The sequence below is a fragment of the Chlorocebus sabaeus genome, chromosome 10 (genome assembly GCF_047675955.1).
Source record: "Chlorocebus sabaeus isolate Y175 chromosome 10, mChlSab1.0.hap1, whole genome shotgun sequence".
Taxonomy (NCBI): domain Eukaryota; kingdom Metazoa; phylum Chordata; class Mammalia; order Primates; family Cercopithecidae; genus Chlorocebus; species Chlorocebus sabaeus.
In genome coordinates, this window is record NC_132913.1 from 73,270,129 (window position 1) to 73,288,865 (window position 18,737).

Below are 18,737 nucleotides of genomic sequence, written 5' to 3' on the forward strand. Positions count from 1 at the left end.
TAGTATTTCATTGTGTATGTATACCACATTTTCTTTATTCATTTATCTGTTGATGGACACTTAAGTTGATTCCATTTCTTGGCTATCGTTAATAATGTTGCAATAAACATGGGAGTACAGAAAACTATTTAACACACTGATTTCATATCATTTGAATATATAGCCAGCAATGGGATTGTTAGGTCATACACTAATTTTATTTTTGATTGTTTGAGGAACCTCCATACTGTTTTCTCTAATGACTATACTAATTTACATTCCCAGGCATGTTGATTTTAAAGCACGATGGGGCTTAGGGAAATCTCTTGAATTATTTTGACGTGTGAGTCAGGATCAACTGTCACTTTGAATCCCAATTTTTTAGACAATATAAGCTTCAAACTCTCAAGAACAAAGTGGGTACCTCAATTGGTAATGCAGAAATCACACGCTTTCTGTGTTGATCTCGCTGGGAGCTGCAGACTGAAGCTGTTCCTATTAGGCATCTTGCCAGCCGCCTCAAAGTATGAATGTATATCTGCTACACAAAAGCGTCTATAATGCGAACACTGGGAGAATATGACTGATTGAGTATAGTAAAGTCTTAAGATATTGTAAGTCTATTATTTCATAATCTCCATATTAATGAAGCCATTTCATTGAATTTTAAGATTTTAATTGTTTTTCCTGAATATAAATTAATGGAAGTACAAATTCTAACATTTTCAGCCACTATTTTGCTCTAAGCGAAAGTCCCCATTAAAATCACCTACAAAGTATAACTATTATTAATAGTTAATTTTTAAAATATATATGTTTTTCTAGACATCTGTGACTGTCCTCTCTCTGTCTGTTAGTTTATATTATTTGGTCATACTACAAAAAGTATAAAATGACTTTTCCACCATATATATGTATGCATATATTTCCACCATATATATATACACACACACACACACAATTTCTATACCTATTTAAAATTTTGTAAAATAGTAAATAGCATAGATTTGTTCATCATAAACTGCATTCAAATTCTACCACAATTATCTGTGTCACTTGAAGCAGAATTATGTAAACTCCTCAAAGTCCAATTTTCTAATATATGAAATGCAGATAATATTATCTGAGTCAAAGGATTCTAATAAAAATTTAAGGCAATAATACACATAAAGCTTTTAGCACATTATCTCAGAGATGAATGTTATATATCTTAAGTAGTTTTTGAGTTGTTGGTATTATTATCATTCCATATTTTATAACAAAATATTATTTTATATGTATAAATAATTTTATTCCTTCCCTTACTGTTGTAATTTCTGTCATTACAAATATATAATAGATAAACATCTCTATGCAAATATTGCTCAAGGATTAATTCTTGTAAGTGAAATTTTAAGTTTTATTTATTTATTTATTTATTCATTCATTTCTTTTTTTTTTCTTTTTTTTATTATTATATTTTAAGTTCTGGCATACACGTGCATAACGTGCAGGTTTGTTACATATGTATACTTGTGCCATGTTGCTGTGCTGCACCCATCAACTTGTCAGCACCCATCAATTCGTCATTTACATCAGGTATAACTCCCAGTGCAATCCCTCCCCCCACCCCCTCCCCATAATAGGCCCCTGTGTGTGATGTTCTCCTTCTCGAGTCCAAGTGATCTCATTGTTCAGTTCCCACCTATGAGTGAGAACATGCAGTGTTTGGTTTTCTGTTCTTGCGATAGTTTGTTGAAAATGATGGTTTCCAGCTGCATCCATGTCCCTACAAAGGACACAAACTCATTCTTTTATATGGCTGCATAGTATTCCATGGTGTATATGTGCCACATTTTCTTAATCCAGCCTGTCACTGATGGACATTTGGGTTGATCCCAAGTCTTTGCTATTGTGAATAGTGCCGCAATGAACATACGTGTGCATGTGTCTTTATAGCAGCATCATTTATAATCCTTTGGGTATATACCCAGTAATGGGATGGCTGGGTCATATGGTACTTCTAGTTCTAGATCCTTGAGGAATCGTCATACTGTTTTCCATAATGGTTGAACTAGTTTACAATCCCACCAACAGTGTAAAAGTGTTCCTATTTCTCCACATCCTCTCCAGCACCTGTTGTTTCCTGATTTTTTAATAATCGCCATTCTAACTGGTGTGAGATGGTATCTCATTGTGGTTTCATTTGCATTTCTCTGATGGCCAGTGAGGATGAGAATTTTTTCATGTGTCTGTTGGCTGTATGCATGTCTTCTTTTGAGAAATGTCTGGTCATATCCTTTACCCACTTATTGATGGGGTTGTTTGTTTTTTTCTTGTAAATTTGATTGAGTTCTTTGTAGGTTCTGGATATTAGCCCTTTGTCAGATGAGTAGATTGCAAAAATTTTCTCCCATTCTGTAGGTTGCCTGTTCACTCTGATGGTAGTTTCTTTTGCTGTGCAGAAGCTCTTTAGTTTAATAAGATCCCATTTGTCAATTTTGGCTTTTGTTGTCATTGCTTTTGGTGTTTTAGACATGAAGTCCTTGCCCATGCCTATGTCCTGAATGGTATTACCTAGGTTGTCTTCTAGGGTTTTCATGGCATTCGGTCTGATATTTAAGTCTCTAATCCATCTTGAATTTATTTTCATATAAGGAGTAAGGAAAGGATCCAGTTTCAGCTTTCTACTTATGGCTAGCCAATTTTCCCAGCACCATTTATTAAATAGGGAATCCTTTCCCCATTTCTTGTTTTTCTCAGGTTTGTCAAAGATCAGATAGTTGTAGATGTATGCTTTTATTTCTGAGGACTCTGTTCTGTTCCATTGGTCTGTATCTCTGTTTTGATAGCAGTACCATGCTGTTTTGGTTACTGTAGCCTTGTAGTATAGTTTGAAGTCAGGTAGCGTGATGCCTCCAGCTTTGTTCTTTTGACTTAGGATTGTCTTGACAATGCGGGCTCGTTTTTGGTTCCATATGAACTTTAGAGCAGTTTTTTCCAATTCTGTGAAGAAACTCAGTGGTAGTTTGATGGGGATGGCATTGAATCTATAAATTACCTTGGGCAGTATGGCCATTTTCACAATATTGATTCATCCTATCCATGAGCATGGTATGTTCTTCCATTTGTTTGTATCCTCTTTGATTTCACTGAGCAGTGGTTTGTAGTTCTCGTTGAAGAGGTCCTTTACATCCCTTGTAAGTTGGATTCCTAGGTATTTTATTCTCTTTGAAGCAATTGTGAATGGAAGTTCATTCAACATTTGGCTCTCTGTTTGTCTGTTACTGGTGTATAAGAATGCTTGTGATTTTTGCACATTAATTTTGTATCCTGAGACATTGCTGAAGCTGCTTATCAGCTTAAGGAGATTTTGGGATGAGATGATGGGGTTTTCTAAATATACAATCATGTCATCTGCAAACATGGACAATTTGACTTCTTCTTTTCCTAACTGAATACCCTTGATTTCTTTCTCTTGCCTGATTGCCCTAGCCAGAACTTCCAACACTATGTTGAATAGGAGTGGGGAGAGAGGACATCCCCAGTTTTCAAAGGGAATGCTTCCATTTTTGCCTATTCAGTATGATATTGGCTGTGGGTTTGTCATAAATAGCTCTTATGATTTTGAGATACGTTCCATCAATATGGAATTTATTGAGAGTTTTTAGCATGAAGGGCTGTTGAATTTTGTCAAAGGCCTTTTCTACATCTATTGAGATAAACATGTGGGTCTTGTCTTTGGTTCTGTTTATATGCTGGATTATGTTTATTGATTTGCATATGTTGAACCAACCTTGCATCACAGGGATGAAGTCCACTTGATCATGGTGGATAAGCTTTTTGATGTGCTGCTGGATTCGGTTTGCCAGTATTTTATTGAGGATTTTTGCATCGATGTTCATCAAGGATATTGGTCTAAAATTCTCTTTTTTTGTTGTGTCTCTGCCAGGCTTTGGTATCAGGATGATGTTGGCCTCATAAAATGAGTTAGGGAGGATTCCCTCTTTTTCTATTGATTGGAATAGTTTCAAAAGGAATGGTATCAGTTCCTCCTTATACCTCTGGCAGAATTCAGCTGTGAATCCATCTGGTCCTGGACTTTTTTTAGTTGGTATGCTATTAATTATTGCCTCAATTTCAGAGCCTGCTATTGGTCTATTCATGGATTTAACTTCTTCCTGGTTTAGTCTTGGGAGAGTGTAATTATCCAGGAAATTATCCATTTCTTCTAGATCTTCTTGTTTATTTGCATAGAGGTGTTTATAGTATTCTCTGATGGTATTTTGTATTTCTGTAGGGTCGGTGGTGATATCCCCTTTATCATTTTTTATTGCATCTATTTGATTCTTCTCTCCTTTCTTCTTTATTAGTCTTGCTAGCAGTCTATCAATTTTGCTGATCTTTTCAAAAACCCAGCTCCTGGATTCATTGATTTTTTAGAGGGTTTTTTGTGTCTCTATCTCCTTCAGTTCTGCTCTGATCTTAGTTATTTCTTGTTTTCTGCTAGCTTTTGAATGTGTTTGCTCTTGCTTCTCTAGTTCTTTTAATTGTGATGTTAGAGTGTCAATTTTAGATCTTTCCAGTTTTCTCTTGTGGGCATTTAGTGCTATAAATTTCCCTCTACCCACTGCTTTAAATGTGTCCCAGAGATTCTGGTATGTTGTATCTTTGTTCTCATTGGTTTCAAAGAACATCTTTATTTCTGCCTTCATTTTGTTATGTACGCAGTAGTCATTCAGGAGCAGGTTGTTTAGTTTCCATGCAGTTGAGCGGTTTTGATTGAGTTTCTTAGTCCTGAGTTCTAGTTTGATTGCACTGTGGTCTGAGAGACAGTTTGTTATAATTTCTGTACTTGTACATTTGCTGAGGAGTGCTTTACTTCCAATTATGTGGTCAATTTCATTTCATTTATTTATTTTTTAGAGACAGGGTGTCTCTCAGTTGCCCAGGTTGACCTCAAACTCCTAGGTTCATGTGATCCTCCCACCTCAACCTCCCAAAGTCCTGGGATTATACACATGAGCCACTGAGCCTAGCCAAAATTATAGGTTTTAAATTTTGTCATCTTAACTATTTTTAAGTAGTTTTAGATGATTAACATTCCCTAAAACAATATGAGAGCTATTGGAATACTTTTTTACACATACTAAACAGAGAATATTTTCTGGAGTTTTTATTATTTTGCCAAAAAAAAGAGGTAATTTTATTTTTTTCTCTTTATTTTCCAGATCTTTATGTATTTCAGTTGATATCACTTCATGTATTTTTTTTTCTTTTCTTTTAGAGACAAGGTCTCCCTCCATCACTCAGACTGGAGCACAGTGGTGTGATTGTAGCTCACTGCAGCCTGAAACTCCTGGGCTCAAAGGGTCCTCCCATGTCAGCCTCCAGATCAGTTGAAATTATAGGTGTGCACCACCATGCCCAGCTAATTTTTAAATTTTTTTTTTGTAGAGACAGGGTCTTTTAGTGCTGCCCAGGCTGCTCTTGCACTCCTAGACACAAGCAATTCTTCCTCCTCTGCCTCTCAGAGTACTGGGATTAAAGGCATGACTAACCACACCCCACCCATCTATTTCTTAACATGTGTGTATTTGATACTTGGATGTGACATCATATAACAGAGAACTCTTAGCACAGTGAAATAAACAAGTAAGGAATTTAGAGGTTGATTTATTTTCCATAAAAACCAGGAGATAATAGCTTTATGCATCAAGTTCCCCTTTCAGGTAGAATGACATTTTACATATATATATAAAATACAGATAGTATCTATCTATCTATCTATCATCTATCTATCTATCTATCTAGAACCTATGTGATAAAAGCGAAGCTTTCACCAGTGGCCAACATTTCTACCTATGGCTGATGGATAAGAACTGTCATAAGGCCCTCCCTAATTTCAAAGGAACCCGAGAATCACATCCAGCTGGTGCCATCACCGTCCCAAAAAAAGCAGTTTCTGTTATTAAGAAAAAAGCTAAGTGACATTAGATAGTTTATCAATCTCTATTTCATTAACCTTTTATAGTTCTTTTTTTTCTAACCTTTTTACTTTTTGGTACATTTTTCTGTTCACCTGCTCTATTTTTTCCTCTTTATATTATTATACAGTTTGGTATAATGATGTGCTGGTAAATGTTTAACAACTAGCTCTCATCACAAAATGAAAAAGCCTAATTTGTAGCATTTTTTAATATTTATGGCATAAATGCTGTTACTGTGGTCAATCTCACATTCCCAAAGTAATGTAATTAAATGTGGAGTTAGAAAGGAGATAAGCAGTAATACACCATTATCTAGTAATTCCACGCCAAAGATACAATAAAGATAAACTTGAAAGCATAGATAATAGTACAATGCAGTAAACTAATTAGAAAGTGATGTTTTTCCATGTTTATTACTTTTATTTCTTATTTAATTTTATATTTATATAATTTTCATAACAATGACTGTATTTAACAACTGACACAAAATTAATGTAACAGTTGGCTCTTACAAGCTATGAGCTGGCTCCAGCATACAAGTGGTTTGACATGCGTGTCTGTTTCTGTATGTGAGAGAGCATGTTTATGCTAGAACACTCTTATCAATCATATTTTATTTTTACATACCAATAATTTGTTTTTAATTTTGATAGAGGCATGTTAAGATCTCTTCATTGCTATTTTATTTTTGCATAATTCTAGTATTACATTATAATTAAATGAAATTTTATCTTGCATCATCAATGAGGATTAGATTTTCTTGTAACTTTAAAATTTTTTCATTTATTTATGAACTTCACAAGCTACTAAGTGGTAGGTGTAGTTTTAGGTACTGGAGATACAGAAGTGACGCCTTTGAAAGTACTTGCTCTGAAGAAGTGGGTTTGTGTTGGGAGACGGGGAGTGTATCTGGAGTAGGAAGAAAAGGGTTAGTAGCCAGCCTACAGCTTATCACCATTCCCATGAGGACATACATGCAGTCAGAAAAAGAAAAATGTTCAGGTCAACTCATCTTGACAACATGTTATCAGACCTTCTGATGGTATTTACCAGAAGAAAACAGAGTCTTTATCTGTGAGATGCTTTTCTCAGGACCTGCTCTAATTGCTTATAAAACATAAATCTGGAATTGATGGAATTATGGAGCAAAGTATGCTGGAAAATATTATATCTCATGTAATTATTAGGTATAAAATGCATATATGTTATGACCAATAAAGTTACTTTTGTATAAACGATGCTTCAAATGCATTGCTTTAAACCTCATATGTTAAATCTCAATCCAATGTCCCCAATGAAAGAAGACATAGGGATATGTGCTGATGGTTTTAGACTATTTTAGACATGCTCTTCCTTGGTCATGCGATTGCCTGTATCCATTGAATTTCTTTTCTTTCTTTTTTTTTTTTTTTAAGATGGAGTCTCCCTCTGTCGCCCAGGCTGGAGTGTCGCCCAGGCTGGAGCCATCTTGGCTCACTGCAAGCTCCGCCTCCCGGGTTTACGCCATTCTCCGGCCTCAGCCTCCCGAATAGCTGGGACTACAGGCACCCGCCACCACGCCTGGCTAATTTTTTGTATTTTTAGTAGAGATAGGGTTTCACCGTGTTAGCCAGGATGGTCTCCATCTCCTGACCTCGTGATCCATCCGGCTCCCCCTCTCAAAGTGCTGAGATTACAGGCGTGAGCCACCGCGCCTGGCCCATCCATTGAATTTCTAGTAACATTTCTTATTGGTGAGATCTCTTTGATTTTCATGAATCTGACCTGGTTTTTTTGTTTGTCTGTTTTTAATTTGAGGGATAGCAAATAATAATACTAAAGAAAATACCTGATAATAACTACTATGCAGATAATTAAAATTCTTTGAGTTTCAAGAAATTTAAAATGTGACTGATTTAGAGCTTGTGATCAGAGAAAGACAATTTGAGAAGACAATGTTTAATTTTGAACTGAAAAGTGAGTGATGCAACATTCCAGAAGAGCATTCCAGGCAGAGACCTGGCAAAAGAGCCAAAGATGAAAATGAGCCAAGTTCACATCGAAAAACTGAAGAAATTCCAGATGTCGAAAATGTCATGGGATTGGGTAAGAAAGACAGAACATAAGTCCAGAAAGATGAAGAGATGCCAAGTAATTCAGGCCTCATAGCCACAGGTGAAAAGTTTAACATTTATTTTAAGTCCCCAGCGAAGCCATTAAAAAGTGACAAAATATATTTATATGGTTTCTGTGTGAAGAATTAATAGTAAAGAACCATGATTGAAAACAAAGAGAAATTACATACAAGAAATTACATACAAGAAAACAGTCCATACAAGAGAAGATACTGACTTTGAACAGGGAGTTAGGAGTGGAATGGAAAAGAAATGGAAGGATTCAAAATAAAGAGGTAGGGTCTAATGCAGTCCCTAATTTTGTGCCTAGAGAACATCTGACAATATGTGGATACCTTTTTGATTGTCACAACCGGAGACAGAGGTGGTACAACTGGCATCTAGATGGTAGATGCCTGGAATGATGTTAATCATCCTACAAAGCACAAATACAAAGAATTATCCAGCCCAAAATTTCAATGGTGGTGTGGTTGAGAAACCCTGGTCTAGCAAAATTGTTGCTAGATTAGGTACATAGGTGTGACAGAAAGGGGGAGCCAAAGTCTGATTTCCAGATTTTTAGGTCTGAGACATTATTGATCTTCCTTTTCTTGTTCACATTTTTAATTTTTTTTAATGTTAGTTGATTTAATTTAATTTTCTTTAATATTAGTAATTTAATTTTCTTAATTTAATTAAGATTGATTTAATTTTCTTAAATGTTAGTAATTTAATGTTTATTTTATTTGTTTTGAATAAGTTTTATAAATTTTTGCATACTCTTAACATTTGACCCATTGGAACTTTTAATTTCTAACTTAATTGTATTATGGTTGTAAAACGTGGTCTAAATTAAAATATTGAATATTTATAATTTATTGAGATTTTATTTGTGCCAAATGCATCTTCACATACTCCTTGCCCATATACCCCCTGCCCAATGATGTTTAATTGAAATGCTTTAAAATATGGAAAACAGAGAGAAGAGAAAATAATCTTCACTTGATTTTTTACAAAATGATAATTAAAAACAGAAAATTCTTTTTGTTTATAAGTACGTACAAAAAAGAAGTGTTCCAATAACTTCACTGCATTTACATTTCCATAGTTTAATTATAAGCAAATTTTCATTCCTTTTTGAATTTTTTGAAGTATAATATATAGAAAAGTTGAGAAATCGTACGTGTATGGTTTGATGACTTCTTACAATTTAAATTCCCCCATGCAACCAGCACCTAGATCAAAAAGCAGAACATTGACAGCACTCCAGAAGTCCCTTTAATGCACCCTTTTATTCATTGTGCCTAAAGGGTAACCACTATTCTCCTTTTAATGCCATATATTATATTAGATTTTCAAAAACCTTTTATCCTGAGAACCATACAAATAAAGATTGAATTTTATCAATTCAACCATATGTTGTGAGATACATTCATAATGTTTGTAGCTGTAATTCATTCACTTTCATTGTTCTACAGTATTCTAATTGATAAACAGTTGAAAATTTATTCCTACATTTTACCTATGGTAGTTGCCAGTATTTTACCATTATGACTAAGGCTCTTACTTTCATTCTTGTGCATATCATTTGAACATGTATGTGCATTTCTGTTAGGAATATACTTAGAAGTTAAATGGCTGGTTATGGATATGCTCTCCTCTAGTAAACACTGCCAAATGATAGAATAAATTACTGTACAACCAGCCATGTGTGGATTTTTAGTTGCTCCATATGTCTACCTTTTTCCTTTTCTCTTTTTTTCATTTTAGCAATTATGAGTATGCAGCAGAATTGTAATGTGATTTGAATCTGCACTTGCCTGATAAATAATAAAGTTGATCACCTTTTCTTATGTTTATTGCCCATTTGGATATTCCCTTGTAAAGGGCTTTTAAAGTGTTTTGTCTAGACATACATATTTTTCAGTTTGTTTGTTTGTAGTCAAGAGGTCTTCTATTTTTATTTACACCTATTATGCCATGAATTCATAGGAAATAGCTTCCAGCAGCTCGGCTTCGCACTGAGTCTCAGAAAGTATACTTATTTACGTGGAGCAGGCTGGCATTTCGGTTGAACTCACATGTGTTTCTCTTTTGCTTCCTTCTTTTTCTGATCATTTTCCTTCCTGCATTTCAAAAAGTTATCTTGGCTGTTAGAACACTTAATATGCTCAATATGCACACTAATTATCTTGGCAAGAATCTTGCTCTTAACTTGTTTGTTTATAACAATGCCAACAGTATGCCGGGTACGTTGTAGAGAGAATATTCCAGTTTTCCCCTGGTAACATTTGTGGGGCATTCCTTTCTGAACAGTATGCATTCCTTTGATGTCTGCAGTATCACCATTCTTAAAGATTCACATGTATATGGCCATAGGAGCACCTCCATGTTTTCTAAAAAGCCTACAGAACATATATTGGGTGCTTCTCCTCCTCTTTCCCTTTGTGTTCATCACTTTGGCGGATTACTGGAAGAAGGAGGTTCTAACTGAAAGGCTAAATTTAAAGTGTGAGTAATGTTTTAAATAGTACACAGTATTTTGTAACACATTTCTTCAGCAATAATTTCTGCTATAAGTTTCATGTATACTCTTTCAGTGATAACCTATGCAAATATAAAGTTTTTCATATTTTTATATTTATATAAATATAGAGTTATAACAAAAGGAAATCTGTTATGACTTTATATGGATGTATATAAGTGCATTGTATATGCAAAAATTATTTTTAAAAAGCAAATGGCAGGACTTGCACTTCTGGGAAGATAGAGCGAGGCATTTTTTTCTGTTCCTTTCATTAAGTACAATAAACCCCCCTGGGCATTATATATAACATAAATATAAGAATATATATATAACATAAATATAAGAATATTTGCAAAAATAGAGAAAAGAAGGCAGACTATACAGTAACTTGGGACACAAGCAATGACATGAAGGGAATTTTACTGGGGTTTCTTTTTGCCTCATATACTCTAGGCTGGGTACTGAAGAAACCAGAAAAAAAAAAAAGAAAAAAAAGAAATGCCAACAGAAGCAGACAAAAATGTCCCCAAGAAAAGCATACTCTCTCAAGTTAGAGAACCTGGAATGGAGCAATTTAGAAAGATGGAAAACTTTTAGATAATCACTGTATTCCTGCTAAACAGTGCAGAAAACTTATGACCTCATTTTCATCCCTACCAGCAAATGTTGAGGGAAGAGTCTAGACTTCAACTCTTGCCCAGCTGTACCAAGACATATCCCTTATCCTGGCCCTCTAGTGTAGTATCAAAGAAAAACTATGGAGAGTTAGGACTTTTTTATTCTCATAGACAGTATCAAGGTATTATCCTTATTCACTTACCAGAGTGATCTCAGAAGATATCTCATAAAATAAGATTTAAACAAAATTTTTTTTATTTCAATAGGTTTTTAGGGAGCAAGTGTACACTGTACCCAAAGTGTTGTCATTTATCCCTCATCTCCTGCCACAGTTTCCTCCAAGTCCCCAAAGCCCAATGTATCATTCTTATACTTTTGTGTCCTCATGACATAGCTCTCACTTATGAGTGAGAACAGATGATGTTTGGCTTTTCATTACTGAGTTACTTCAGTTATAGTAAGAGTCTCCAGTTCCATCCAGGTTGCTGCAAATGCCATTTTCATTCTTTTTTATGACTGATTGCGGTGTGTGTGTGTGTGTGTGTATATATCCCTATATATATTTCCACATATATGGATATATATTAATCTACATATAGGGATATATATGGATATATATGAATATATATGGATATATTTGAATATATATAGGGATATATATGGATATATATGATATATATATATCACATTTTGTTATTCACTCATTGATTAATTGATGGGCATTTGGGCTGGTTCCATATTTTTGCAGTTGTGAATTGTGCTGCTATAAACATGCATATACAAGTATCCTCTTCGTATAATGACTTCTTTTCTTCTGAGTAGATACCTAGTAGTGGGATTGCTGGATCAAATGGTAGATCTACTTTTAATTCTCTAAGGAATCTCCACACTGTTTTCCTTAGCGGTTGTACTAGTTTACATTCCCAACAGTGTAAAACTGTTCCCTTTTTACCACATTCATGCCAATATCTACTTTTTTAAATTTTTTGAACATGGCCATTCTTGCAGGAGTAGGGTGGTATCTCATTGTGGTCTTGATTTGCATTTCTCTGATAATTAGTGATGTTGAGCATTTTTCCAAATACTTGTTGGCCATTTGTATATCTTCTTTTGAGAATTGTCTATTCATGTCTTTAGCCCGCTTTTTGGTGGAGTTGTTTAATTTTTTCCTGATGATTTGTTTGAGTTCTTTGTAGATTCTGGATGTTAGTCCTTTGTTGGATGCACAGATTGTGAAGATTTTCTCCCACTCTGTGTGTTGTCTGTTAACTCTGGTTATTATTTATTTTTCTGTGTAGAAGTTTTTTAGTTTAATTAAGTCTCATTTATTTATCTTTGTTTTTGTTACATTTGCTTTTGGGTTCTTGGTCATGAAGTCTTTCCTTAAACCAATATCTAGAAGGGATTTTCTGATGTTATCTTCTAAACTTTTTATAGTTTCAGATCTTAGATTTAAGTATTTGATCCATCTTTAGTTGATTTTTGTATAAGGTGAGAGATGAAGATCCAGTTTAATTCTTCTACATGTGGCTTGCCAATTACTCTAGCACCATTTGTTGAGTAAGGCGTCCTTTACCCACCTTATGTTTTTATTTGCTTTGTTGAAGATCAGTTGACTCTTAAGTATTTGGCTTTATTTCTAGGTTTCTCTATTCTGTTTTGTTGGTCTATGTGCCAATTTTTATAGCAGTGTCGTGTTATTTTGGTGGCCAGAAAGATATAGAAACTCTAAACAGGCCAATAACAAGCAGGGAGATGGAAACGGTAGTTAAACAAAAAAAAAAAACAAAACAAAACAAAAAATGCCAACAAAGAAAATTTCAGGACTAGATGGATTCACAGCTGAATTCTATCAGACATTCAAAGAAGAGTTGGAACCAATACTATTGACACTATTCCAAAAGATAGAGAAAGATGGAATCCTCCCCAACTCATTGTGTAAAGCTAGTATCCCCCCAATACCAAAACCAGGGTAAGATATAACAAAAAAAGAAATGTACAGACCAATATCACTGATGAATATAGATGCAAAAATCCTCAACAAAATACTTGTCAACAGAATCCAACAGCATATCAGAAGGATAATCTACCATAATCAAGTGGGTTTTATACAAGGGAGACCAGAATGGTTTAACACATGCAAGTCAAAAAATGTCATACACCACGTAAACAGAATTAAAATTAAAAAGATCCCATAATTATCTCGATAGATGCAGAAAGAGCATTTGACAAAATCTAGCATCCCTTTATGATTAAAGCCCTCAGCAAAATCAGCATATAAGGGACATACCTTAAAGTAATAAAAGGCCCACAGCCAACATTTTAGTGAACAAGGAAAAGTTGAAAGTATTCTCCCTGAGAACTGGAACAAGACAGGGATGCCCACTTTCGCCATCTCTGTTCAATATAGCACTGGAAGTCCTAGCCAAAGCAATCAGACAAGAGAAAGAATAAAGGGCATTCAAATCAGTAAAAGGGAAGTCAAACTGTTGCTGTTTGCTGATGATATGCTCAGGACCTAGAAAATGCTAAAAACTTATCCAGAATGCTCCTAGGACTGGTAAATGAATTCAGCAAAGTTTCAAGATACAAAATTAAGACCAATCTAACACAAAGATATGAAGATCCTAAATGTGTATGTAACAAATAACAGAGCTGCAAAATATGGGAATTGAAATCTGGTAGAACTGAAAGGATAAATAGACAAATGCACAGTTATAATTGGAGAGTTTACTTCAACACCCTTTTCTCAACAGTTGAAAGAACGCAGAAAATCAGCAAGGATATAGAAAAACTCAACACTGAAGCAACAGGATATAATCAACATTTATACCCCCAAAAATAGAATATGCACTTCCCCCCAACCTAGCATAAGCCATATACCAAGATAGGCTATATTGTGGGTCATAAAACAAACCAAGCAAATTTAAAATCATATAGAATATGTTTTCTGACTATAGTGGGATCAAATGATACTGATACAGCAATCAATAGCAGAAAGATAACAGAAAAATTTTTGAACACTTGGAAACTAAACGACTAATTTCTTAGCAATGCATTGTCAAAGAACAACTCTTAATGGATAATTTAAAATGCACTGAATAAAATGAACATGAAAATAAAATACATCAAAATTTGTAGGTAGAAGTTATAGTGATGCTTGCTGGAGGGAAATTTGTAGTACTAAATAATTAAATTAGTAAATAGGAAATGTCTTGAGTGAGTTAGTTATCTAAGTGCCCACTTCAAGAATCTGGAAATAGAATAGAAAAATAAACCCAAGGCAAGCAAAAGAAAGTAAAGAATAACAATAAGAGTAGATATCAATAAAATGTAAAACAGGAAAAAAAAGCACATTAATAAAAACGAAGCTTGTACTTTGAAAATATTAATAAAATTGACAAACTTCTATGAAGACTGAAAAAGAAAACAGAAAGAAGACACATATTGGTAATGTCAGGAACAAAGCAAGGGATATCACCATGGTCCCTGTTGATAGTAAAAATATAATAAGGGAATATTATCAGTATAAGGGTAAAAAGAAAATTCTACACACAGAAATTGATCACTTTACATAAAATAGACAAATTCTTCAAAAAGTCTAAACTACCATAACTCATCCAATATAAAATTTATCCAAAATAAAATTTATCCAAAATAAAACTTTTAGTGGCTATATAACTACTAAGGATATTAAATTGTTATTTAAACTCTCAGAAAGTAAATCTCCTGCCCCAGATGGATTCAATGGACAATTAATTCTACCAATTGTTTACAGAAGAATTAACATTAATTCTACACAATCTTCTCAGAAAATAGGGAAGGAGGGAATGTTTCACGATTTATCCTATGTACCTAGTATTGACACTGATACTAAAACCAGACTAAGTCAGCACACACACAAAAAGGAAATTACAGACCAATGTCCCTCATGTATACAGTTGCAAAAATTCTTGACAAATTTTATAGAAGTCATCAACGTGGAAAAATAACTCTACATTATTAACCAAGAGTATTTATTTCCAGATATGCAAGACTGATTCAACGTTCAAAAATCAATCAATGTAATCCACTATATTAACAAGCTAAAAAGGAAGTCACATGGTCATATCAATCACACAGGAAAAGGTTTTGGCAAGATTCACTTTCATTCATAAAAAAAATTCAGGGCCGAATAGGAACAACTCCAGGCTTCAACTCCCAGCATGAGCGACACAGAAGACCGGTGATTTCTGCATTTTCAACTGAGGTACTGGGTTCATCTCACCAGGGAGTGCTGGACAATCGGTGCTGGTCAGCTGCTGCAGCCCGACCAGCGAGAGCTGAAGCAGGGCGAGGCATTGCCTCACCTGGGAAGCACAAGGGGGAAGGGATACCTTTTCCTAGCCAGGGGAACTGAGACACACAACACCTGGAAAATTGGGTAACTCCCACCCCAATACTCAGCTTTAACAAACGGGCACACCAGGAGATTATATCCCACACCTGGCTGGGAGGGTCCCACACCCACGGAGCCTCCCTCATTGCTAGCACAGCAGTCTGTGATCTAACTGCAAGGCAGCAGCGAGGCTGGGGGAGGGGCGCCCGCCATTGCTGAGGCTTAAGTAGGTAAACAAAGCTGCTGGGAAGCTCGAACTGGGTGGAGTTCACAGCAGCTCAAGGAAACCTGCCTGTCTCTGTAGACTCCACCTCTGGGGACAGGGCACAGCTAAACAACAACAAAAGCAGCAAAAAACTCTGCAGACACAAACGACTCTGTCTGACAGCTTTGAAGAGAGCAGTGGATCTCCCAACACAGAGGTTGAGATCTGAGAATGGACAGACTACCTGCTCAAGTGGGTCCCTGACCCCAGAGTAGCCTAACTGGGAGACATCTCCCACTAGGGGCAGTCTGACACCCCACACCTCACAGGGTGGAGTACACCACTGAGAGGAAGCTTCCAAAGCAACAATCAGACAGGTACACTCGCTGTTCAGCAATATTCTGTCTTCTGCAGCCTCTGCTGCTGATACCCAGGCAAACAGGGTCTGGAGTGGACCTCAAGCAATCTCCAACAGACCTACAGCTGAGGGTCCTGACTGTTAGAAGGAAAACTATCAAATAGGAAGGACACCTACAACAAAACCCCATCAGTACGTCACCATCATCAAAGACTAGAGGCAGATAAAACCACAAAGATGGGGAAAAAGCAGGGCAGAAAAGCTGGAAATTCAAAAAATAAGAATGCATCTCCCCCGGCAAAGGAGCACAGCTCATCGCCAGCAATGGATCAAAGCTGGATGGAGAATGACTTTGATAAGATGAGAGAAGGCGGCTTCAGTCCATCAAACTTCTCACAGCTAAAGGAGGAATTACGTACCCAGCACAAAGAAACTAAAAATCTTGAAAAAAAAACTGGAAGAATTGATACCTAGAGTAACTAATGCAGAGAAGGTCATAAATGAAATGAAAGAGATGAAAACCATGACACGAGAAATACGTGACAAATGCACAAGCTTCAGTAACCGACTCGATCAACTGGAAGAAAGAGTATCAGCGATTGAGGATCAAATGAATGAAATGAAGTGAGAAGAGAAACCAAAAGAAAAAAGAAGAAAAAGAAATGAACAAAGCCTGCAAGAAGTATGGGATTATGTAAAAAGACCAAATCTACGTCTGATTGGGGTGCCTGAAAGTAAGGGGGAAAATGGAACCAAGTTGGAAAACACTCTTCAGGATATCATCCAGGAGAACTTCCCCAACCTAGTAGGGCAGGCCAACATTCAAATCCAGGAAATACAGAGAACGCCACAAAGATACTCCTCGAGAAGAGCAACTCCAAGACACATAATTGCCAGATTCACCAAAGTTGAAATGAAGGAAAAGATCTTAAGGGCAGCCAGAGAGAAAGGTCGGGTTACCCACAAAGGGAAGCCCATCAGACTAACAGCAGATCTCTCAGCAGAAACTCTCCAAGCCAGAAGAGAGTGGGGGCCAATATTCAACATTCTTAAAGAAAAGAATTTTCAACCCAGAATTTCATATCCAGCCACACTGTTTCATAAATGAAGGAGAAATAAAATCCTTTACAGATAAGCAAATGCTTAGAGAGTTTGTCACCACTAGGCCTCCCTTACAAGAGACCCTGAAGGAAGCACTAAACATGGAAAGGAACAACCGGTACCAGCCATTGCAAAAACATGCCAAAATGTAAAGACCATCGAGGCTAGGAAGAAACTGCATCAACTAACGAGCAAAATAACCAGTTAATATAATGGCAGGATCAAGTTCACACATAACCATATTAACCTTAAATGTAAATGGACTAAATGCTCCAATTAAAAGACACAACTGGCAAAATGGACAAAGAGTCAAGACCCATCAGTCTGCTGTATTCAGAAGACCCATCTCACACGCAGAGACATACATAGGCTCAAAATAAAGGGATGGAGGAAGATTTACCAAGCAAATGGAGAACAAAAAAAAGCAGGGGTTGCAATATAGTCTCTAATAAAACAGACTTTAAACCATCAAAGATCAAAAGAGATAAAGAAGGCCATTACATAATGTTAAAGGGATCAATTTAACAGGAAGAGCTAACTATCCTAAATATATATGCACCCAATACAGGAGGACCCAGATTCACAAAGCAAGTCCTTAGAGACTTACAAAGAAACTTAGACTCCCATACAATAATAATGGGAGACTTCAACACTTCACTGTCAACATTAGACAGATCAACAAGACAGAAAGTTAACAAGGATATCCAGGAATTGAACTCATCTCTGCAGCAAGCAGACCTAATAGACATTTATAGAACTCTCCACCCCAAACCAACAGAATATACATTCTTCTCAGCACCACATCGCACTTATTCCAAAATTGACCACATAATTGGAAGTAAAGCCCTCCTCAGCAAATGTACAAAAACAGAAATTATAACAAACTGTCTCTCAGACCACAGTGCAATCAAACTAGAACTCAGGACTAAGAAACTCAATCAAAACCGCTCAACTACATGGAAACTGAACAACCTGCTCCTGAAAGACTACTGGGTACATAACGAAATGAAGGCAGAAATAAAGATGTTCTTTGAAACCAATGAGAACAAAGATACAACATACCAGAATCTCTGGGGCACATTTAAAGCAGTGTGTAGAGGCAAATTTATAGCACTAAATGCCCACAAGAGAAAGCAGGAAAGATCTAAAATGGAAACCCTAACATCACAATTAAAAGAACTAGAGAAGTAAGAGCAAACACATTCAAAAGCTAGCAGAAAACAAGAAATAACTAAGATCAGAGCAGAACTGAAGGAGATAGAGACACAAAAAACCCTCCAAAAAATCAATGAATCCAGGAGTTGGTTTTTTGAAAATATCAACAAAATTGACACACCGCTAGCAAGACTAATAAAGAAGAAAAGAGAGAAGAATCAAATAGACGCAATAAAAAATGATAAAGGGGATATTACCATCGACCCCACAAAATACAAACTACCATCAGAGAATACTCTATGCAAATAAACTAGAAAATCTAGAAGAAATGGATAATTTCCAGGACACTTACAC